Genomic DNA, 24,744 nt, shown 5'->3' on the forward strand with positions numbered 1-24,744 from the left:
GACTCAGGAGGAGTCTCACACAACTGTGCATCAGGTAATAGGCAGACTGACTGTGGTCCTGTTGTGGACATTGCAGTGGCCTGTGAAGCAGCCCCAGTTCCTCTTGGCTGCAGTCCAGGTGCCTCTGAAAACACTATGAGAGAGCCTTTGTGGAAATCCAAGCTTCCAGAGCAGAAGTTCCAGCACACTATTGGAACAAAAGATAAAAATATTTATAAGTTTGGATGCACTGGAGTGGATAAGAATAGCTTGACTTTACCCATATCACTCCTTCCCCAAGGCAGCAGTTTAGGGCCAAGAGATTTTTGTTAGGCCTGTGCTTTCTCCCATGGGGAAAAAGGAGGGTGTATGAGTGAGCACTTGCTTCTCCAGCTGTGTGAGATGTTTCCAAAGAGGCTCATTCTCTCCTGCCCCATCCAGAGGACAAAATCATAAGCCAAGTGAATGGGAGGCGGAAAGAGTCTGGGAGAGAGGCAGATGGGACTCCCGGAGGGGATTAAAGGGATGCGGATCTCATAACTACATCCCAGACTACATCTACAGGCCCGACCATGAGCTGCTAGAAACACCTCACCACAGATCCCCCGTGGCTGGCCCAGGTGGACCCCCAGTGCTCTGCATGCCTTGCCCACACACACTATGCAGAGCAGTTTTAGGTTTATGGAAAAACGGAGCATAAAGTACAAAGAGTTTTTGTAAACACACAGTTTATAACATACAGTTTCCCCTATAATTGACCTCTTGCATTAGAGTGGTACATTTCTTAAAAATGATGAGCAAATATTGACACATGATCAATAATGAGTCCACTAGCTCCCCCACATTCCTTTCCTTGCACTGTGGCCAGGGATGTCTTTGAAGGCAGTAATCTGGAGACAATTGTAGGGCTGACCTTGCTTGTTTCCTGTTTCACAGAACCACTTTTCTTTATTGTCTGTTTTCCACTGTCTTTCATACCACTGTGTGGTTATTGTGTCCATTTTTTTTTTCCTGGTGGGTGGGAAAATTGGTTCCCTGCTATTTATTCCATCATGGCCAGAAGTTAAGGTCCTGTTCCCTAACAGGATTATTTTGTTACCGTATTTTGAGATCTACCACTAGGTGGCAGTATTATACAGCAAAGATGCTGTTTAGAAAAGGCACTGCACAAAACATTTCTAGGTTCTTTTAAAAGATATATGAAGTTATATATTTGGGGAAGATGGCGTCCCCCAAACTGAATGGGCAACCACAGCGGCTTGGGAAAGTGAATTTCATAACCAGAAGGGGAAGCTGGAGAACTGAGCATGTTAATGCAACCCTGGACCTGATGAAGGGCAGTATGACTGACTGTACAACAAAGAAGATTTTTCATCCATGTGTCATCGTTAGGGTCAGAGATCTAATAAAACTATTAATAATGAGTGTTTCATTTGAATAGTATGAAATCATCAGGATGATGTTGCATGTGACATCAATAAAATAGGTTCGCCAAAACCTTAATCATTATATTTTCTCAACTCTTGTTTAATCATTAAGGTTTTTCTTAAAAAGATTTTAAATTTATTTTTAGAGAGAGAGGCAGGAAAGGAGAAAGAGAGGAAGAGAAACATCAATGTGTGGTTGCCTCTGACTGGGAATCAAACTGGAGACCCATTGGTTTGCAGCCCATGCTCAATCCACTGAATTACACCAGCCAGGGCTAATCATTAAGTTTTTAGTATTATAAATTGATGAATATTCTCCATAGTATCTAGGACTATTTTTCAAACCTCTTTTAAGCCTCCAAAAGGCCCAATGACTGAAACTGTGTTTCCCTGAAACATAATGTAAGTTTGTTTAGAGTACCAATGCTTTCAATGTAGATCTTTTGGGACCAGTAAGCCATTGTCTTCTTTGTACAAATCTGTCTTTATTTCTTACTAAAGAACCTGTTTTAATGATGTCACATGTAACATCATCTGGAAGAATTTATACTGTTCAAATGAAATACTCCCCTTGTGCACTGTTGGTGGGAATGCAAATTGGTGTAGCCACTGTGGAAAACAGTATGTAGTTTCATCAAAAAACCAAAAATGGAACTGCCTTATGGCCCAGTGATTCCACTTCTGAGAATATATCTGAAAGAATGTATGCACCTTTATGTTCATTGCAGTGTTATTTACAGTAGCCAAGATTTGGAAGCAGCCCAAGTGCCCAACAGTAGAGGAGTGGTTAAAAAAAAAGTTGTGGTACATTTATACAATGGAGTACTACTCAGCTGTAAGAGGAAGGAAATCTTACCCTTTCTGACAGTATAAATGGACCTAGAGGGTATTATGCTAAGTGAAATAAGCCAGAGAAAGACAAATATCATGTGATTTCACTTATATTTGGAATCTAATGACCAAAATAAATGAACAAACAAGATAAAAACAGACTCACAGATACAGAAACAAACTGACAGCTGTCAGAAGGGTGGGGGTAGAGGGGCTGGGTGAAAAAGGTGAAAAGATTAAGCAAAAAATGGTGATTACCAGAGAGAAAGGTAGGAGAGGATAAAGGAGGGACAAATGGTGATAGAAGGAGGCCTCACTTAGGATGATGAATATGCAATATAATATACAGATGATGAGTTATAGAATTGTACCCCTGAAACCTATATAATTTTGTTAAACAATGTTGCCCCAACACATTCAATAAAAGAAAAAAGCCAAAAAACAATAATAAATAAATAGATAGATAAGTATTAAATGATGTTTTATTTTTAATATGCTCTGAGTCTGGCCCTAAAAGAAATATAATTAATTTCTAAAATTTATTTATTTATTTATTATTTTCAAAAGTTTTATTTATTTATTTTTAGAGAGAGAGGAAGGGAGGAAGAGAGGGAGAAAAACATCTATAGTTGGTTGCCTCTTGTGCACCCCCTACTGGGGACCCCACCCACAACTTGGACATGTACAACAACTGAGAATCGAACCAGTGACTCTTTGGATTGCAGGCCGGTACTCAATTCACTGAGCCACACCAGCCAGGGCTATTTCTAAATTTTAATAAACTCAAAATAACACATAAAATATTAGCTCAGTGTGCCCTCCCTGGGGGGAGCATTTCTCAGCCTTTCCCTTTTCCGTCTTCCCTGCTCTAGGTGCGAATCCTTCTCCTTTCTGTCTCCTAAGCTGCAAGGGTCCTTCTTTTCCTTTTGTAATTTTTTTTCTGAGCCTGTGCTGTCCAGCTGGCTCATTTCTACTACCTCTGTAACTTTCAAAATAAACTTTCTCCTATAATTTGAAAAAAAATGGTCTAGTCATGAATACTTTCTGAAGACAAGTCAAAAGTAGCGACAGAAAGTGGAAGCAATAATGACTAAACAAGCAGAAGCTTTCACTAAGAGACAAGAAGAAAGAAACAAAGCTTTTATTCCACCTCAAGAAAAACCAGTTGTGAAATCTAAGGAATCTTCTGCTGAAACTAAAATTGATATGGCTGCCACCAAGAAAACGATTAATAAAGCAAAAAATAAGAAACTGGGGGCTCTTAAAGCTGAAGAAGTTAAGCTTAAAAAGGAAGCAGAACAAAAGAAAAAACAAGTAATACACACATGCATAAACTGCCCCCTCTTTGCTGAACTAGAACTTACTAAGCTATCTCCTTTTGTTAAGGATTTTGAAATACTAGGGCATTAGTTGCCTAATGTGTAAGATGTAATACTCTACTTATTTTTTTCTGAGTTTGTTATTCTTTTTTAAATTAATTTTTTAAGTTTTTTTGTTTTATTCTTTATAAAAGTGTTTATGTACATATATATGGCGGTTCTTTATAAATTATTATATTCTCCATGTGTTTTTTGAAAAGATTTGTACTAGAGAATGGTATACATGTCTTTCTGTACATTGCTCCTAACCTATTCCAGGCAGCCAGGCTTTGTCTAGCATGATTTTAGGAGTAACTTTAGATTGTTTATGTAAAGATTTGTGAAATGTGGCTATTGTAGATAATTATCCATCAAATTGAATGTCTGATGCCATTGGTTAGTCTTTAAATACAACTATGTCCCAGCATTTAGTTTTGAGGAAAATGAATGCAGATTTTTCATGCTCTATTTACTGATAATAACAACAACAGACATGATATATTTGGTATTAGTTTGGGCACATCAGTCTGTTTTGTTGAGTTCCACTTTATCACTATATATGTTAATGTGGAATTTTTATTTCAGTGTAAAAGTTATGAAGATGTTTTGCCTAAAATAATACATGCTATAGATTGAAGTGATTTATGATATTCTCCTAACCTAGGACCCTGTAGTAGAAATAAAATGAATTTTAGTGTATTTACGAGGGCACTGATTAACATTCACACATGTCTGGTACATAAGACCTATACAGAGAAGAATGATAATATGTGTCCTCTGCCTCAGAGGGCTCCTGTCTTTGTCGGGAGAAACAGATGTGGACCCCCAATGACAGCACAAGTAATGTTTTTTGTAACTCTGTTGGGGGTGTCTGGAGGGGAGTCTTGGGGGCAGCTTCACAGAGCAGGTGACTGTTTATCAGTGTTTGAAAGATGTGTAGAAATTTTCCACTCGAGGAAGAGGCCAATAACAGCTCATCCCCAACAGTGCAAATATCATGTAGAAGGAGACAAATAGGTACCCAAAATGTATGGTTACCAGGAATAAGAAGAATGGCAGGAAACAAGGGTAAGGAAGGGGTTGGGGCCACATTGTGAAGGGCCAAATTTGCCCCCAGTAAGAATTTGGACAATACTTTGTAGTCAGTGAAGATTAAATGATTGTTTTCAATTAAGTGATTGATGTGATCAAAATATTTTAGAGTCTCAAAACTATTTTGACCACACAGGCTTTATAATAAAATGCTGTTCTAGTAACTATCCAATATATTTACATCTAGTTATTTATAAATTATAATATGTAGTACTATTCCAATATATTATGTAGATTACAAAATATACAAAACTGTGAAGTTTGTGGTAATAAAGAAACAGCGTTGACAAGTTTGAATTTTTTGCAAATTATATGCCACAGGAGACCGTTCTGCGTGGTGTGGGCCCAGCTCCCACTTGGAGATGCACAGGACCCACGCCCATGGATAGGTTCTCCCATGGGGAATCAGGCCTGCCATGTGCCTAGGCTGCGTTGAATCTTGCTCTTGCTAAAAAAACTCCCTCACCCTGAATTGAGGACATTTACTGCAAAGCAACTTCCTAAAATCCATGCTAAACCTTCCAAGGATGAGTATAACCAGTTCAACCACTTTTGCTTTTTCATTTGCAAATATCCCTCTTCTGTGATGTGATTAGTGATTGGCTCCTTTGTTTTCTGTAAAAGGTAACCACCTAAGCTGAACCTGTGCATAGTAAATGAGGACCATCGTGTAATAATGTTCAGAGAAGGGAAATAAAGGACTGTCATGGCGAAGGCTGCGGCTTTTGCTCCCCTTGAGAGAGAAGCCATGCTGTCCCTTTTCCTCCACTGGACTCGGTAGTCCATGTGAATGTCTCATTTCATCCATAATGACCTGGACACTGAGGGCCAGTGTCTGCATCATGCCACATTTGATTAGATGACTGTTTTATGTCATAATGGAGCCGATTTGAGTGGAATAGAAAATATTTTAGTCTGGGTATTTTCTTGTTCAAGAAATGTGAGCATCTCAGTGAACCTCCGCTATTTCTTTAAGCCCTTAGTCCTTCAAATGAATGTGCCTTCTTCACTCAGTATGCTGAGTTTCCTAAGTGTAGCATGGAGTATCACATGGTTGGCTTCACTTTTGCAGATACATTTATTGTGTGAATTTATAAATTACTATTTCTAAAATATTACATAAATTCAATGAAGGTTTGTCTCCTACTATTAAATGAAGTATTAAAATAGGTATCTTTAATGTAATGGTTATAAATAATTTATTTAGGCCATTTGCAGCTAATTTTTCCTTCCCAAATTGCATTTTGGCCTTGTTAATTTGTTGGTTGGAAAATCACATCCTTTTCCTTACTTCTAAGTGTGATGGTGATTATCAGCAGTTCAGTGGGATATTTCAGGATTCACAGTTCTTGAATTCTATCTTCCAGACAATGTTGAAAGTGTGCTTTTTTTCCATTGCGAAATATCAGAATTGTGGCCAGTGCTTAGGTGAATACCTTTCATGGGCTGAAATAGGTTTGAGCTACCATGTGTATAAAGGTGAGCTCACTGAATCTAATGGGAGTCTTATCAAAGCAGATCCCAGTGAAACCTGTTGTGAGTTGAATGTTTTTATTGGCATGCTGCTTTCTTACCTGGCCTTCAAACATCTGTTACTGGAATATTTCATGTTCCCACGGTATCAACAGTATAGGAGCTTTACTGATCTTCGTAGATTTTGAATGGGTGACCCACTCTCTTTGTGCACATTAGTAAATTGTCCTGCCCTGTCACTTCCTATCTCATAATTAACTGTATTTTCTCCATGGTATTTACCTGTATTTGAAGTGATCTTATTCTCTTATGCTATGTTTGCTTCCTCTTTCTTTTCATGAAAATGCAAACCTACATGAGTTCAGAGGCCTCGTTTTTCTTGCTCATCATCCTGTCACCAGTGCCAAGACAGAGCCTGGCACAAATTGCATAATCAGTACAAAATTATTTATTATATGAATAGATGAACATGTGTAATAGTACCTGATACTATGTCCATTGTCACCATCATCAATACCATGAAGCATAGAGTTAATAATACAGAAATGTACTGTTTAAAATATGTTAAGAGGATAGATCTCATATTGCATTCTTACCAGCTCCCCCACCAAAAAAAAAGCAACAAACAAACCCCACAAAAGAATATAGGAAAAGTTTTGCAGGTAATGGACATGTTCAATACCTTGGTTGTGGTGATGGTATCATGGGTATATATATATGCACATATCCAAATTCATCAAAATGTCTACATTAAATGTGTACAGTTTTAGAAATATATCATTTATATCTCAACAAGGTTTTCTTTTTAAAAAGAAAGATTTGTTAAGCAGGACCACAGCGTTGTGCAACCTCAGTGGGTTCTGTGCGTATGTCAACAATCAGGCCCCGCACAAAACAGACTGAAGCCGGGAGGGACCTGAGTAAACATAAACTCGTCATCAGAGTTGCTCCTCGATAATACACCAGTGGGTTCCTGTATATTTGGAGTCGTAAGGAGGATCCCTGGAGTAGTTCACTAAACAAGCCCTCAGGGTGAAGGTACCACGGAGTACTTAGTGCAAACACTGCTTTATGATAAACAGCATTCCAGGTACAGAGCTCAGCAGCCCTTTCATTCTCTAAGATTCATAACCCCAGTAAGCAACTTTTTTTCAAAGAAACAAATATATACACAAAGTCATTTTTTAATCAAATTTGGATTAAGTGCAATCTAACACTAATTTACAGAGATAGTTAAATTTAATTGACTGATTTGGGTAGGATAAAATGAAAATAATTGTTGGACGTGGCATTTAAATTTCATTACCTGAACTTCTTATTGCTTCTTTTCACATGGGAAGTGTATTTGCAAATATGACATAACAGAATGCTTTTCAAAAAGCTTTTACTTGCATTTTCTCTGTGAGGGGTATTGGTGTTCTGTTCAAGGATTGGTGACTTGGGAGGGCATAATGAGATGACTGTGCCTCAACCTTAGAAGTGTCTCCAGCCACTGACTTTTTTTCTTCCCCTCAGGCTGAGCGAGGTGAATATAGAATATCTTGCAGTTGAATAATCTGGATTGCTTTTAGGCCAGAATTTTTGCAATGTTATAAAAATTGAGATCTAAAAGGAAACTTAACCTTCAGTTCATTCTTTTGATGTATTTTGCCTGAAGCATGGTGCTAGGACTTGTTATCTCAAATAGGCAATATAAAAATATCTTTCTAATTCACGCCTACAGTTGAAACATCCTCATGGACTGAAATTACTGTGATCTATCAGAATTTACTATGGTGTGGAAATAAAATAAAATCACATGTCAGGCCAGGAATGATGACAACAATGGACCAGCTTATTATGAGGCTTAAAAGGAAAATGCTTTATTGGCAACACGGTTGGACTTTTGAGAGATTGAGAGCATGTGTCAAAATCAGAGAAGCCACAGTGCTGGTGTGCTTTCTCATTGATGTGGCTTGTTTTCCCGTAGGAAAGCCCAAGCTTTTGGAATCAGTGGCAATAGTTAGTTTAAATGCACATCTTTTGTGTTGTTGTTGAGGTCCAATTTGCATGCCATAAAACTATCATTTTAAAGTATACATTTCAGTGGTTTTGAGTACATTTATCAGTCCAAAAAGATGAAATCCTCAATGTAGTTTCTGTCTCTGTGGATGTGCCTATTTTGGAAATTTCATATAAACTAAGTCATATAATTTTTCTCTTTTGCATTTGAGTTCTTTCACTTAGCAAAACTTTTTAAGATTCATCCATGTTACAGCAAGTATCAGTAGTTCACTCTCTTTTATGGATGAATCATATCCTGTTGTATGGCTGTACCACATTTTATTTATCCATTTACAAGTTGAGAATTTGCTTTGTTTCCACTTTTTGTCTATTATGAATAATGCTGCTATGAACACTTGTATTCAAGTTTTTGTGTGAACATATGTTTTCATTTCTGGAGTATATACCTAGGAGTGAAATTGCTGAGTCATATGATAACTATGTTTAACTTTATGAGGAATAGCCAAACTGCTTCCCACAGCAGCTGTGCCATTTTTCATCCTCATCAGCCATATATGAGGATTCGAATTTCTTCACATCCTTGTGAACACTTGCTACTTTTCATTTTTTAAAATTATAGCCATTTTAGTGGGTGTGAAGTGGTACCACATGTGGTTTTTTATAAAAAGATTTTTTTTATTTATTTAAGAGAGAGGGGAAAGGAAGGAGAAAGAGAGGGAGAGAAACACCAGTGGGTTCCTCTTGCATGCACCCCAGCTGGGGACTGAACCTGCAATCCATACATGTTCCCTGACCGTGAATCAAACCAGCAACCTTTCACTTTGCAGTCTGATGCCCAACTGACTGAGCCAACCAGTCAGGGCCCATGTGGTTTTGATTTTCATTTCCCTAGTGAATGATGCTGAGCACCTTCTTATGTGCTTATTTTATCTATCTATCTATCTATCTATCTATCTATCTATCTATCATCTATGGAAATGCCTATCTGAACCCCTCCCCATTTTAAAATGTGTTATTTATCTTTTTATTTTGAACTGTAATAATTCTTTATATATTTTGGGTACTACATGCTTATTGGCTCTATGATTTGCAGATATCTTCTCCCTTCTGTGGGTTGTATTTCTTCGTTCTTCCTGGCACCAGGTATGCAGGCTGTTGGTGTCCAAGGCTCCTGACGAGATGGCGGATGGTACTAGGGTAAATTGAAACACCACAGACCTTGCTGCTTTTAGGACTTTTAAGCCATTTTAATTTCTTGAATAAATGCTCCTTTGATTACTACATTTCTTTGGTTAATATCTGGAGCTCTGACAAAGGTGACTCTGATAATTTTTGCCAGTTTTTTTCCCATTGCTTTTATGTGGAGGTAAATTGTTGGAGGTTCTTATTCTGACATTTTCAGTGATATCACTTCAATTTCATGTCGTATTACAGTGAGATGACTGCTTTGCCTTTTTTTTTTTTTTTTCACGTAGCCTTGTCCAGTCATGGAAAGCTTCCTTTAAGTCCATTGTCAAACAGTTTCTCATTGGATATCATCCTCTTCTACTTTTATAATTTATAAATTGGCTAATGGATTGATTCACACATGAGAAAACTGGCACCCCTTGTGAAGTAAGGCAAATTGCTTGGCTTCTTCCTTTAGCTGATAGTTGATCCTGGGGCAGAATTGAAGTTTTCCGACTGTAGATTAGAGCTGTAACAGAAATACCTAGTATGAGTTCTTGTTTGCAATTTTCCTGAGTTTTATCCCCTGGCCTTCTATACATCATTTCCTTTTTTTTTTTTTCTTGCCTGGGCATATGGGCCAGTCCCTATGAGACTTTGGAAATGATGAGATATCATAAGGCCCATGCACAGTCCCACATATATTCTTATGGATTTGCTTTTAACTGTGGTATGATTTGAGGATTAAAAAGATTCCTAGTTTCTAAGAAGCAGCCAGGAGTTTGAGCTGTGTGAAACCTGTGGTAGCAGACACACTTCTGTCTAACTTTCCCTGGTCTGTACTGCACCATGCTTAGTCAGACAGCCTCAAGAATGGCTTCTGTATAGTCAAAGAGAAAACAATGATTTCAAAATAAAAATTTGTGCTGAAAATAGTTACATGAATTCTATACATTGGAAGCCCTTGTTTTTAAGGTCCTAAGGGACTATTTTCTGATTGGTGTTTGTATTAGTTTGCTAGGGCTGCCATACAAAGTACCGCAGACCGAGAGGCTTAAACAACAGAAATTAATTTTCTCAGGATTCTGGAGCGTAAAACTCTGAGATCAAGGCATTGGAAATGTTGGTTTCTTCCAAGGGGTCTTTCCTTGGCTTGTAAATGATCATCTTCTCCCTGTGTATTCCCATTGTCTTCTTTCTGTAACTGTCCGTGTCCTAATTTCCTCTTCTTATGAGGACATTAGTCGTACTGGATTTTGGTCCACCATAATGACCTCATTTTAACTTAATTACTTCTTTAAAGGCCTTGTCTCCAAACAGAGCCACATTCTGAGATTCTGGGGGTTAGGACTTCAGTATGTGAATTTGAAATCTATAAGTCATTTTTTCATAAAAAATAAATAGGGTACTAGTAAAGCAAATAACATACTCTCTCCACTCAGACTTGTTACAGATACTAACTATTAGAGCCAATTGTTAAATATTCAGGAAGTTTGCAAGCCTGTTGGTAAACTGTTGGTAGTCTGGAATTGGCCATCATTGGAGTAGTTGCACCACGGAAATCAGCAAAACCTACATTGCTGATTTTGATCACCCACCCTCCTGCTTAAAGCTGGTTTTCAAATATACCACTGCTTGAATGCTACATATATTTTTGTAGGTTAGGTCACCTTGAGAAATAAACAAGCTTTTTCTGAAGGAATGAGAGCTAGGATTGCTATGAGTTGGTAGCAAGAATATATTTAGCTCTGGCTGGTGTGGCTCAGTGGATTGAGCACATGCTTGAGAACTGATAGGTTACTGGTTCAATTCCCAGTCAGGGCACATGTCTGGGTTGCAGGCCAGGTCCTCAGTTGGAGATGTGTGAGAGGCAACCAATTGATGTTTCTCTCTCACACTGATGTTTCTCTCCCCCTCTTTCTCCCTCCCTTCCCTTTTCTCTAAAAATAAATAAAAATCTAAAAAAAGAAACAACATATTCATGTAAAAATTAAAAATCACATGTGAAGACTCTGGTTCCAGATACAATATGTAAAGAGCTTGCAATTCATCATCCCATCTTCACTACAAGAAACAAATTAATCAAATAGAAAAATCAATGACTTTTCTTAGATCCACCAGAGGATAGAGATCATAGGGAAAATCATAACCCCCTAAAACTGGATGACCAGATGAATGCAGAGAATCACAGACAGTATCAGCTTAAAGGAAGTAGAAGCTACTGGAGCCAGTAACTGGTAGGAACACTTAGTAATTGACGAATTACTTAGAGGCTGAGTGTGGAGTAGCCCAGGGAGCCAGGCACACTTTTGTGGGTTTTACCTCCTGGCACCCAACCAGGTTCTCACAGTGAAGACTGTAGAGAAGTTCTCTGGTGGTTCATGAAGGGAGAGAGTAAAAGCGATCATTTTGAAATACACCCAGAGCATTTTTTTTAACGAGTTTTGTCTTGAAGGGAGACTACTTTATCAGAGCCTTGTTTGTCTCGAGGGCAGGCAGATAACTCCAGGCTCCTGTAGTCTTCTCATCCCACACAAAGTGAGAAAAAAATACTAAGAAATACTTCTGTCAGTCTCAGCTCAGGAACTTAGACCCCCAAAACACAAAAAAATTTATCGTAAGATTATAGAATTTTTTCCCTCCCCCCAACACCACCACATCAATAGGGCTCCAGTATGCTAACAGTGGATCACAACTATAGAGCTTCAAGACAAGACACACACCCCATTTAAGAAGGAGCTTTTAGGAAAATATGAAATAGTAAGGAAGGAGAAGTAGAAAACAGAACAGAACAAGGAAACCAGAGGAAAGGAAGCCTCTGACACACACACAGCTACAGCAAACATTAAACCTAGACCGACTCCTAGGCAGGTTAATCTAAAATCTCTCCCTAAAAGCCTGATTACCTCAATTCTAATGACCAAATACATCATATTCTGCTTTCAACAACAACAAAAAATTACAAGGCATACAAAAAGGCAAGACAAATCAGAGCCTGAATGGGGAAAGCGAGGATCAGAACCAGACTCACATATGACACAGATTTTGGAATTATCAGATAGGAAATTAAAAACAACTATAATTAATATGTTAAGGGATCTGATTGAAAAAGAAGACTACGTGCAACAACAGATGGAAAATAGAATTCCTGTGAGGAGCACATGACTGAGGAAAGAATCAGTCAGAGCTTGAAGTAACAGAAGCTTCCCAAACTGAAATGTAAAGGAAAAAAAGAATGAAAAACTGGAGCAGACTATCCTAGAAATTTCCAGAAATGTGGGATAGTTACAAAAGGGGCAGTATACAAATAATCAGGATAACAGAAAAAAAGTGAACAAGAAGCAGAAGAAATGAAGTAACAATGCTGAAAAATTTGCAAATTGATGATAGGCACCAAATGACAGAACCAAGAAGCTTAGATAACACAAGCAGGATGAATACCAAAAAATCTACACCTACATAAGTCATGTTCAAACTACAGAAAATCAAAAACAAAGAGAAAGAAGTAAAGAGGGTGGAGGATTTTAGCTATAAAGGAACTTGTATAAAAATTATGTTGGACTTCTCAGAAACCATGCAAACAAGCAGAAAATATAGTGAAGTATATATTACCCCCCCAACCTAGGATTCTGTAGCCAGGTAACTTATCCTTTAAAAAAAAAAGAGAAATAAAAACACTCTTGGGTAAAAACAAACACACAAAAAAGTGAGGAAAATTATTGTCAGTGGGCTTGATTTATAAGAAATTTAAAAAAGTTCCTTAGAGAATAATAATGATATAGGTCAGAAACTCAGCTATATATACAGAAGGGAAGAAGATCAGAGAAGGAATAAATGAAGGTGAATTAAGATCTTTTATTTTTCTTATTCTTAATTGGCCTAATAGATAACTATTTGTTCAAGTAGTAGCAACAATGTATTGGGTGATTATAAGCATAGGTAAGTGAAATGAGAAACAGCAGTACTATAAAGAATGGGAGGGAAAAATTGGGAATATTCTGTTATAAGATACCTGCACTATTCATGAAGTGGTATTGTATCTGAAAGTGTATTTGAATTTGTTGTAAATAAATATTGCAGCACTCAGGAAAATAATTTAAGTGTAATTGATATATTAGAGGGCAGAGGGAATAGAATCATATAAGATGCTAAAGTAGAATCAGAGAGGCAGAAAAAGAAGGGAAGATTAAAACAAAGGAACAAGAAAAGTTCAACCAATAGAAAAGTTATAGCATGATAGATTTTAATTCAACTGTATCAATAATTACTTTAAATGTGAATGATCTAAATATACAGATTAAATGACTGTCAGAGTGGATAAAAAGGAGGGTCCAACTACATATTGTCTAAGGAAAGCACTTTAAATGTAAAGACACAGGTTGATAAAGAGTAAGGGGTATAGAAAGTTATACCATCCTAACATCAATCAAAACAAAACTGCAATAACTATATTGGTTTTAGGCAAAGCAGACTTCAGAACAAGAAAAATGATCAGGGGTAAAGAGAGATATTACATAATAAAAACAGAGTCAATTCTTTAAGAATTCTTCTTTTTAAATACAATTTTAAAATTACTTATTTTTAGAGCAAGGGGAAAGGGAGGGAGAGCAACATTTATTGGTTGCTTCTATTTTTATTTTTATTGTTTTAAATTCTAATCATTGTTCAAGTACAGTTTTCTGCCTTTTACTCCCATTCCAGCCCACCCACCCATCCCTCCCCACCTCCCTCCCATTACCCACCCCCCCGCCCAGTGATTGGATGCTTCTTGAATACACCCCAAAACTGCACCCCAAACATGTGCCCTGACTGGGAATCAAACAGGTGACCGTTTGCTTTGCAGGACGACACTCAACCAACTGAGCCACATTGGTCAGGGTTCTTCAAGAATTCTTTTTTTAAAAGATTTTATTTATTTTTAGAGAGAGAAGGGATAGAGAAAGAGCAAGAGACACATCAATTAGTTGCTCTTTTGCATGTCCCCAACCAGGGACCCAGCCTGCAACCCTGCCATGTGCCCCATCTGGAAATCAAACTGGTGACCTGTTGGTTCATAGGCCAGCACTCAGTCCATTGAGACACGCCAGCCAGGGCAAGAATTCTTAACAATGCCTGATATGCATGTTCCTAATAATAGAGCATCAAAATTCAAAGTAAGAAACTGATAGGACTGATCACTACACCTCTCATGAACAATAAAAAGATAATAAAGGAGTATTATGTAGAATGCTGTGCTCACAAATTTGATAACTTACTTAAATTAAACTAATTGGACAGAAATGACCAAAGCCCAAATGAGAAGGAATAGATAATCTGAATAGGACTATATCTATTAAAGATTTTGAGTCAATTTTTAAATACATTTCCAAAAATAAACAACAGTTCTAGGTGATTTAACTGATGGATTTTTACCAATCATTTAAGGAAGAAATGACATCTAATCCCTACAACCTTTTCAGAAAAAAAAATCAGAGGGGACACTTTCTAACACATCATAGGAGAATAGCATTGCATTAACACCAAAAAACCATATAAAGACATTATAAGAAAGGAAAACATCAAACCAATATATTTTCTGAACATACACACAAAAGTTCTAAGCAAAATATTAGCAAATTGAATCTAACAATGAATAAAAAATTATTCACCATGACCAAGAAAGATTCATTCCAGATATTCATGGCTAATATTAAAAAAACTTACAATACTAAAAGCTGGTGAGGATGTGAAATAACAGGAACTCTAATTCATTGCTGGTGAGAATGCAAAATGGTGCAATCATTTTGGAAGAAAGTTTGACAGTTTCTTAAAAAGCTAAACATAGTTTTACCATATGATCTAGCAATCACAGTCCTTGGTAATTAACAAAATGAGTTGAAAATGTCCACACACACACACAAATCTGCACATAAATGTTTATACCAGTTTTATTCATAGTTGCCCAAACTGGAAGCAATGAAGATGTTCATCAGTAGGGAATGGGTAAACAAATTCATACATCTATACAACAGAATATTATTCAGTAACAAAAAGAAATGAATTATCAAACCACAAAATGATATGGAAGACTCTTAAGTGCATATTGCTAAGTGAAAAAAGCCAGTCTGAAATAGATTTATATTTTATTATTCTACTACACTTTACTCTGGAAAACTATAGAGACATAAAAAACTATACAGACAGTAAAAAAAGACCAGCGGTTACAGGGGTTTGGGGGAAAGGAGAAAGGATGAAGATGTAAAGCATGGGAACTTTTAGAGCAGCAACACTATTCTCTATGGTACTATAATGGTGGATTTGTGTTGGTTGTACAGAAATGTAGAACATTATTGTAAACCATGGACTTTAGTTAATAATAATTTAATATTGTTTCATTAATTTAACAAATTTACCCCCCTCATACAAGTAGTTAATAATAGAGGAAACTGTGTGGAGGAGTATTTGAGAACTTTGTATTTTCTGCTTAATTTTCCTGTGAACCTAAAACTGCTCTAAAAGTAAACTCAATTACAAAAAACAAAAATATAAAAAATAATGTGTTTGATGTCAGTTTTCCTATAGTATACTCAGAAATATTTCGCTGAAACAAATTTAGTTTTGAAATAATCAGTTTGTCCAAAAGAGGGTGCCAAAGACTTACAAAGATATCTTTTTTGGTTATGCAAAAGACAGTTAAATAATAGAATTAATAGACTGAAGAAACAGAAGGCCCTAATATACATCAACATGCATGACAGTTATCTACATCTTGCCTATGCCTGCTGTCTGCCTTCCTCAGGACTCAGATCTATTCATTGCCTTTGCTCTTTGGTGCTGTTTCTTTGCTGCCTTTGAGGGTGTAATTCACCTTGATGATGTGTAGCAGTGACTTGGATTCCAAAGAGATCTGCAGGAAACTGGGCTGGCACAAATACATTTAGACCCTATTTTAAGACCCTATAGACAGACAGAGGCTTGTATAAACTGGATTTAAATGGGAGTCTTACAAGTTTGTAACTTTTTTCCAATTTATAATACTTGCAGTGAATTGTAAATTTAGAGACATTTTTCTCTTATTACTGTTGGGTATTCCAATAACAGTAAGTAGCCTTTAAGACTTCAATCTTGAATTTCTCTGTTCTTAGGACCCTGTAATCTGTAACTAAATGCATGGACACAATTCATTGTTTAAGTTATCCTTTGGTGAATAATTTTGTCAAGGAGAAAGTCTCTTTGTTCGGGTAATAATATCATGAGTAAACTAAGTTTTTTTTTGTTACATTGCTTTTATATTTTCAAAGCATCTTCATTTTTTTGTTGGTTGTAGAAGTGTAAAAAAATGATGTAAAAATAGATTTATAAAATAATTAATGCACAAAATCCAAAGTGACTTTGTTACTTAATCTCACAGAGATAAAACTATTAATGATTTGTTATTCAGCTTTCTAAACATTTCCATATATGTCTAGAATGTAAGTGGCTCACATTAAGCACATTCTCTAGTGATGGACTTTCTATGCTTAACCACGAGTGCTTGTTCTGTATAACATCATTTCTTCTTCACAATGGATGTCTATGATTCCATTTTATGGATATATTTTATCCCTACGTATTTAGCCAATACTCTATGTATGCAATTTAGTTTAGTTTTTTCTTTTTGTTTCTGCTATTAAGAGTATTGATTTAATATAAAAACCCTTATAAACACATGTTTATATATTTGTGTTATTATCTCTGTTCAATTAATTCTCAATTGAAATTCCAAGTTACAACGTATATTTTCATTTTGATAGGTCTCACCATCCACTGCCTGATAAATTTTATAAATGTAAAGACCCACACACATGAGCGTTCCTCTAGAGTTTTTTTTAAAAGCAGGGACAGCTACATGTGAGAATGAGCCTTTGAGTTCAGTGCTGTCCAGGATGGACACATCCCATGGCCAGGCATCATCTAGAATAGCATTTCTCTTTTGGTAAATGTTACAAAATAATTCCCCCAGTATCACCAATAACTTTCCTTTTAGGTATTTCTATTTTAATGGAGATGTCCTTTGACTAATGGCTGAAAATATTTCTTGAAGCTATCAGAGCCAGCTACATGTTATGGTTCAGCTCCACTCTGGTGATTTGGTGATATGAGTTTTCTGATCTTGAGCTGTCATCTATGGTGCCCTGTTAGTGGCTGCATCTTTAATTTCAGGAAGGCTCTCTTCTCTGTATATAGCCATTTTCCCAAGGTGCTTTAATTTTTAATTAAAAAAATAACCTTTACTTATATTTACAGAGCAAAACCTGGGTGCTAGTGGTGTCTAGAGCTACTGTGTTGATCTTTGTTTCTAGATTTTTTTTTACTGGACAACTCTTAAATTTATTTGACAACAATCATCAACTAGTTTTTCCTTGATGCCCATGCAGTAGAGGCATATCATGAGTTATATATTATCTTCATTGATGTTAATGCTTTATGCCAATTTACCAAGGTACTAATAAGATTTACATATTGTGGTTGGTCAAGACCACTGTAGATTCAGAAAAGAGCATGAACGAAACCACAGTCTGACAAAAGCAAGACATTCTATTTGGATAGAGTTGTACAGGTAGGAGAGTGGTGGATATCAGGGCTAGGAAAGTGGGGTGGCATCAGGTTGGGAGGTGGGAAGAGGTGTCAAACTTTGCCCAGTAGAGAGCATAGATAGAGCTGCATATTTAAATTAAGAAACCAAAGAACTGTTAATGGATCCCCCAGAATATAATGGGCAGTAGATAATATGATATGATAGCATTAGAATCAGACAACTTAGGTTGGAATTCTAGCTTTGCCACTTACTGGACAAGCAATAGATTAAATTTATTTATTTATTTTTTGGAGAGAGGAGAAGGGAGACAGAGAAACATTGATCCGTTGCCTCTTCACACTCCCAACTGGGGACCAGTCCTGCAACCCAGGCATCTGCCCTGACTGAGTATTGAATTGGTGACCTTTAGGTCTGTAGGCTGGTGCTCAACCCACTGAGCCACACCAGCCAGGGCAATAGCTTAAATTTATGAATGTGTTGGTGAACCACATGAAAACATCGGACTAAACAAAAGCTAAATGTGTTCCCAGCTACCACAACCTTACTTCCTTTTACCTGGATTTCAAAAGTGCCCATGGTCACTCCACCAGCACTTTAACAAAGGGAAGTAAAAGGCAGGGAAATCAAAGTGGAAAGAAACAAAAGTCACTTAGTGATGAATAAAATAATTTACATTTGCAAACATTATAACATTGAATCACCTGGACAAATTGCTGGAGTTCTCTCAAATAAGTGGCCCTGAAAGACAGATGTCATTAGTTTCATGGAAAATCAATTCTGAGGATGAGGAAAGTGAAAGAACATGGAATTCTGCATGAGTCAATTTTTTAAGTGAGGGCAGCAGAAATCCTGGATCATCTGAGACAGCCTTTGAAAATAAAGAGAGGCTCCTTCCTGGAGGAGGAAGAAGGGTTCTACGAGGCTTTCTGGCCCTTTGTTGCTTCTCAATTGCACAAAAACAAGGAAAAACATATCTACCCTATACATTTTCTTAGCCCTAAATCCATAAAGAGAAAAACCTAGTGATCATGATTCTGTATGCAGATGCATACAGAGAAGGTCCACTTTAGACCTCATCTTAATAGAATTGTAGTAGGGATGGCATATTTTCTCTTAACTCTTTAGTGACTGACTAAGATGTGCTCATCTTTGTGTTTGGTTCTTTGGGTTTCACAGACAGATGACCAAAGAGATAATGAGAATTTTAGAGCAAGAAGAAACAAAGACAAATCCCTCATGTCACAGATGAGGATAGTGAAGCCCCAAGAAATTTACAGTCTTATTTAAGAGGGTTAAAAAATAAAACTTTAAATAATTAAATAGTAATATGCAAGAGTAGAAGAGTAAGTTCTCTTTTTATATGGATTATAGAGCTAGAGTAATACAAAGAGAGGAGAGATCCATTGCAGTAGAAATGGAAAGAGATAAGAGCCTTGCATGTGCTGAAGCCTTGCATGTGTATAAAGTGTGCAAGGGGCTTTATCTGTATGATCTTTGGTCTAATACTTGCCCAGGAGATTAAAAATAGGAGGAAAGTGGTTCATTGAACTGAGGAGGTCCAAAAACTGCTCAAAAGTAGAAATTATAACTTGTCTGGAAAATGGTGGTAGGAGCGTTGGGAAGCCCATTTAGACAGAAGAGAAGCAAACCAGTGAGGATGAGAATGGACCTTGATTCCCAGAAATGTTAAGCAACCACTGGATTGACAGGTTAAATTTGTATTTTAGAAAGAATAGCTCAGTAATTATAAATTATACTGCAGCCACTGATTACTGTACCCTTGAAATGCTTCAGATTCTGCAATATAAGGGTTAGTTATTGATTCTCTTTTTTTAGCATGCTTGAATATTGGAGGAATCTTTTAAAATTTTCTGTGCTTTAATATCTATGAAATATCTGCCATTGTGGCAGAGTAACTTAAATGTATTTTAATTAACAATAATAATATATAGCTTCACCCTCAAGAACAAGAATAATAGCCTAACATGTATTGAGTGTCTTCTATGTGCCAAGCACTGTTCTGAGCTTTCTGCTTCCACTATTGCATGAAGCATGGAGAGGATATACGGCCCCTACGGAGTCACATGGCTAGTAAGTGCCAAGGCCTGGACCCAAACCTGAGTTACTATCTTCCTAATTTCAAAGCCTAATGTTCTTAAACTTAAGCCTGTGTAATAGTACCCCTGCCTTCATGTTGCTAAATGATTTGGGAAAGTTATGCTTACAAGTGTTCAAACATTTTGAGATTATCACATTATTTAACTTGCTTAGTTTCTAGTACATTTTACAATTTTTCTGATATTCTTCTGCAAAATTTTGTCAGTAAGTATATTACTATTTTACAGATTACTTACTGGTCCATTTCATATGCACTGGGAATTCATATCGTATGTAGTGTTGTATTTGTGTCAGGACTTTATGATTTCCATATTTATTAGATTAGGATATAACGCTGCTGCCACTTGTTCATCCACCCTTCTGTCCATTCACCCACCCAATCCATCTGTCCATCCACATTTACTGAGTGCCTTTGGGACTAGGTATTGGTTGGTACATGTGTTGTCACTTTTTTGTCAGTATTGTTTCCACTATCTAATGAAACAAAAAAACCCCCAGATCTCAGTAATTTCCCACTTACACCCTATATTTATGTGAATCTCCCCTAAGCTGTGACTTTGCATCTCTGAAGACCTCCTTAGTGCCTTCCATTGGATCCTTTGTGTTTAATTGGCCATGTAGTGAAGGCGGGGAGAGTAGAGGATTGAACATCCAGCACCTAACAAACATCTGAGCCCCAAAGTGACACACATCAAGCTCACACTCTGTCAGTGAGAACTAGTCATATGGCCCCTGTTATGGGCACTCCTTTCCACCAACAACTTTAGACCACGAAAGAGAAGCATAGATTTCTGTTGGTCAGCCCATAGTCTTTGTTCGGTCACTGTCAATGCCAAAGAATGTATATGGAGGTATTTGGTAAGCTGTGAAGTGCTTTTCAATTTTTTTTGTATTGTTATTTCACAAATATGAATGAATTAAAGTAGAAAATAAATTTATTGGGACTGACCTAACACATGGTAAAAGAATACCTATAATATATCACCTAATCTTTTTTCAAACTTGTTAGATTACCAGGATTGTCTGGGATCTATGTCCATGGCCAAACTCCACTGAAGGCCACCCTTGCAGGGATGGGGGAAGGGGAAGTGGGACCCCTGTCAAATTCCTCTTACTCTATTTTTAAAGGAGCCAAGGTGTGTGAGGACAGGGGCTGTGATATATAATTTAAATTTCCACATTTTCAAATTGCAATGCAAAGCAATGTTTCAATGCAAATGCCAGTGATTTTAGTATGAGTCCCTCATTCATGTTATGAACTTGGATCAATTTTGTTTTTCTGGAACTCAGGGTTTTTGTAGTTTAACTCTTATTTTTCTGACCAACAGAAAACAATGGTTCCTCCTAGCTTTAACATTCTCAAATTATATTAAATATATCAAATGGGTATGCTTATTACAAAGAAGTTTTTTCTTCCTTAAGTAAAATGGTAAATTGGGAATGTAAATTTTGTGGTTGCTTAAGGAACATTCTGGTGCTGTACCTTCTTCAGGATCGACTCCACATACACTGCCCTGGAGTTTCAGTGCAACCTGACTGGAGAAAATATTATCTTTTCTTGTCTCTTTAGGTTAGTGGCATGTTCATTTCAGCTGCCATTTCAATGAACTGGTATAATCCTGTACTGGACACTGAGATGCCTGGACCTGCGGGCCCAGAAGTGGTAAGGTGAGATGCACTGATGGAATGTCTAATGAGGTTGAGAATAGAAAAAAAGGAAAAAAAAGTGAATGAAGTTGACTATATTGCCTTGGAGATAACAGTTGACTTATTCCTATTATAAAAATTGAAATATTGATAATATTAACATTATCAAAATACCATGAACAAAACCACTTAACAGATCTTGCTTGGCCTTGTCCCCAGAGAACTTACATCTCAGAGATCACAAAAACAGCCTAACTTAACTATTAAGAGACATTAAAAAATAACGTGCTAGTTGTGTGTTAATACAAAATTTAAATGGTTATGCTATAATTAGTGGGCAGAATGTTCACTGATCAGCTATTGACATTCTAATTTAAATCTTTTTAAAATTTACTTTTATTTATTTTTTAAAAATACTTTTTATTTCAGCCCTGGCTGGTGTAGCTCAGTGGATTGAGCGCAGGCTGGGAACCAAAGTGTCCCAGGTTCGATTCCCAGTCAGGGTACATTCCTGGGTTGCAGGCCATAACCCCCAGCAACCGCACATTGATGTTTCTCTCTCTCTCTCTCTCTCTCCCCCTCCCTTCCCTCCCTAAAAATAAAGAAATAAAAATTAAAAAAAAACTTTTTATTTTAATTGTTGTTAACAATTTTCGTTTACTCCCATCCTCACCCACCCACCCAGTAATTTAAATCTTAATATAAAAATTTTTGTTCTGATGTTTCAAAATGTAGTCAGAGTTTATAATCATTATTATGTATATTAATATATTTATGTACATTTTAAGAACAATTCACAGATATTGTATGTTTTAAGGATTATCAGTGATCCTTTTAGATTGTTAATGCCTGATAAGAGATACTAACATGTTGATTGTTTCTGCTATTTATCTCCCAAATATTAAAATAAAAAGACGTCCATCAGTTTTAATTGTATATGGCAGTCTGTTGTAGCACACTGTTAATATATGTTTTCCTCGAGCTCTAAGGACTATCTTACACTCTCAACAATGTGAGCTAGCCCATATTTTTCCTTATTGTATGGGTCTGTGAGTGATACGATGCTCTTGGCTTATGAGTGCCCTACTATTTTATATAGAGGGTGTGGTTTTCTAGCTGATGTTAAGAGATGTTTACCACAATAGTGACTTTTCTGCAATTTATTGTGTGTCCTAGTGAACACTTTTAACCCCAAAAGACTGGCAAAATTGTGCAAATGATAGAAGTAAACTTGTCCCGAAAGAAACAAAGGATATTATTGTGCACATTCGGTAGAGTATATAATGACCGACAGACATTAGGGACTAGTGGAAATCTTTATGGAGGTCATGATAAACATCAGGATTAGGATTAGGTCACAATTTGGACAGGTACCTGGAAGAATCTATGACAAGAGGCATGACATATTTCCAGGTAACTTGAGTGGGTCTTTGTTAAAGGTCCACTCCATAAGTGCATCTCCATGGGAAATGCACCATGGGAAATTAGCCACATCTTAGCTACCATGGTAGGGCTACAAGTAGAGCCGGGACTGAATTTGGAAGAAGTGCTGAGCCTGTGAGAGAGAGCTTGGCACAGTCCAGTGCTCATTCTAGCCTTTCATATTCAATCTTTATAAAGAAGAAAACATGTCCCTCCAGGAGTCCTGTAATGAGTGTGTTTACAGACTAAAATTGAGTGGTAACAGTCCCTCTTCCCCAATAAGAGGAGCCGAGAGAGATGATTTTACAGTATTTTCTCTCATCAAAGTAACACAGGCTTGTCTCTAGCTTCCTGACACAGAAAATTGCATTTTGTCACCCATTTGTCAGTTCTTAGAGATTTTAAGATAATTAAAGAACATTATAGCAGGTGACAGCTGTTGCCGAATGCCGTGTTGCTAGTTCTTCTGCTTGCTGGATGCCCATGAATCTCAGATGATGATAGCTTGGTGCTCCAGGTTTAATTAGCTGGTTGTTTTGAATCTGTCTGGGCTTTCAGGTGTGGGGTTAGCAGGCTTGCAGCTTGTTGAATCGGAGCTGTGCTCATCACTGACTGGAGGACTTGGGTCTGGCCGACTCATAGAAGGTACCCTGGCTCTTGTCAGACAAGAGCACCAAAGGGATAAGGATGCAGCTTTCTAGGTGAGGCTGCTAAGAGAAGTGTTGATTGGTTTCTTGATGTTCTCGCACTAAAGCATGCTTCTGACTTTGAAATTTATTTTCTGATTAAATCTTCTTCAAGGTCGTCTCTTCTATTATACAGCATGGCAATCGTAATCCATTTGGATTTATTTCTAAGTTAGTTTACCAAAAATTTCCTGAACTGAAGGAGAGAGATCTAAATGGTCTTGACTCTGGCTTTCAGTAGTATAGAATATTTTCTTCCTTTTCCTGGAGGATTTGAATGCCATTACACCACTTCAGAGAAAATATAAACCCAGCTGGAAGCTCCCTGCTTCCTTTCTCTTTTAGTCTCCCTAGGTGGGAGTGAGTTTCTATGTATCTCCACAGTTTGTTCATAAAAATGTATGTTAAAACCCCCCACACGGTTTTATTTATTTATTTTTTAAAAATATTTTATTTATTTTTAGAGTGAGGGGAAAAGAGGTAGAAAGAGAGGGAGAGAAACATGGATCAACTGCCTCTTGCACACCGCTAACTGGGGACCTGGCCCATAGCTCAGGCATGAGCCCTGACTGGGAATTGAACCAGTGACGTTTTGGTTTGCAGACTGGTACTAAACCCTCTGAGCCACACCAGCCAGGGAGCATGTGATCTTAAATTTATTTCCCAAATCATACTTGTTTTTCACTAATCTTACAGCAAAAAAGAGGTTTCAGGTATAATTTTCAGGATCATCCTTAACTCATAGAGAAAAGTTCATATCCAACAGCATACTCCGAATCATTAAAATTAATAAGTAGCAGTGCATCTATTTCTACTTCAGAACCATCATAAAAGCCTTCTGTTTATGGAAACTACTTTGAGCCCCTCAGACCAGACATATTCTTTCACACTTTTTGTTATACAAAATTATGCCCTTAAATCTTTTCTTTTATTTGTATACAGGTTAAATTCCTTCTTATTTTTCAAGTTTTGGCACAGAGGCC

Source organism: Phyllostomus discolor, chromosome 12 (genome assembly GCF_004126475.2).
Source record: "Phyllostomus discolor isolate MPI-MPIP mPhyDis1 chromosome 12, mPhyDis1.pri.v3, whole genome shotgun sequence".
Lineage (NCBI taxonomy): Eukaryota > Metazoa > Chordata > Mammalia > Chiroptera > Phyllostomidae > Phyllostomus > Phyllostomus discolor.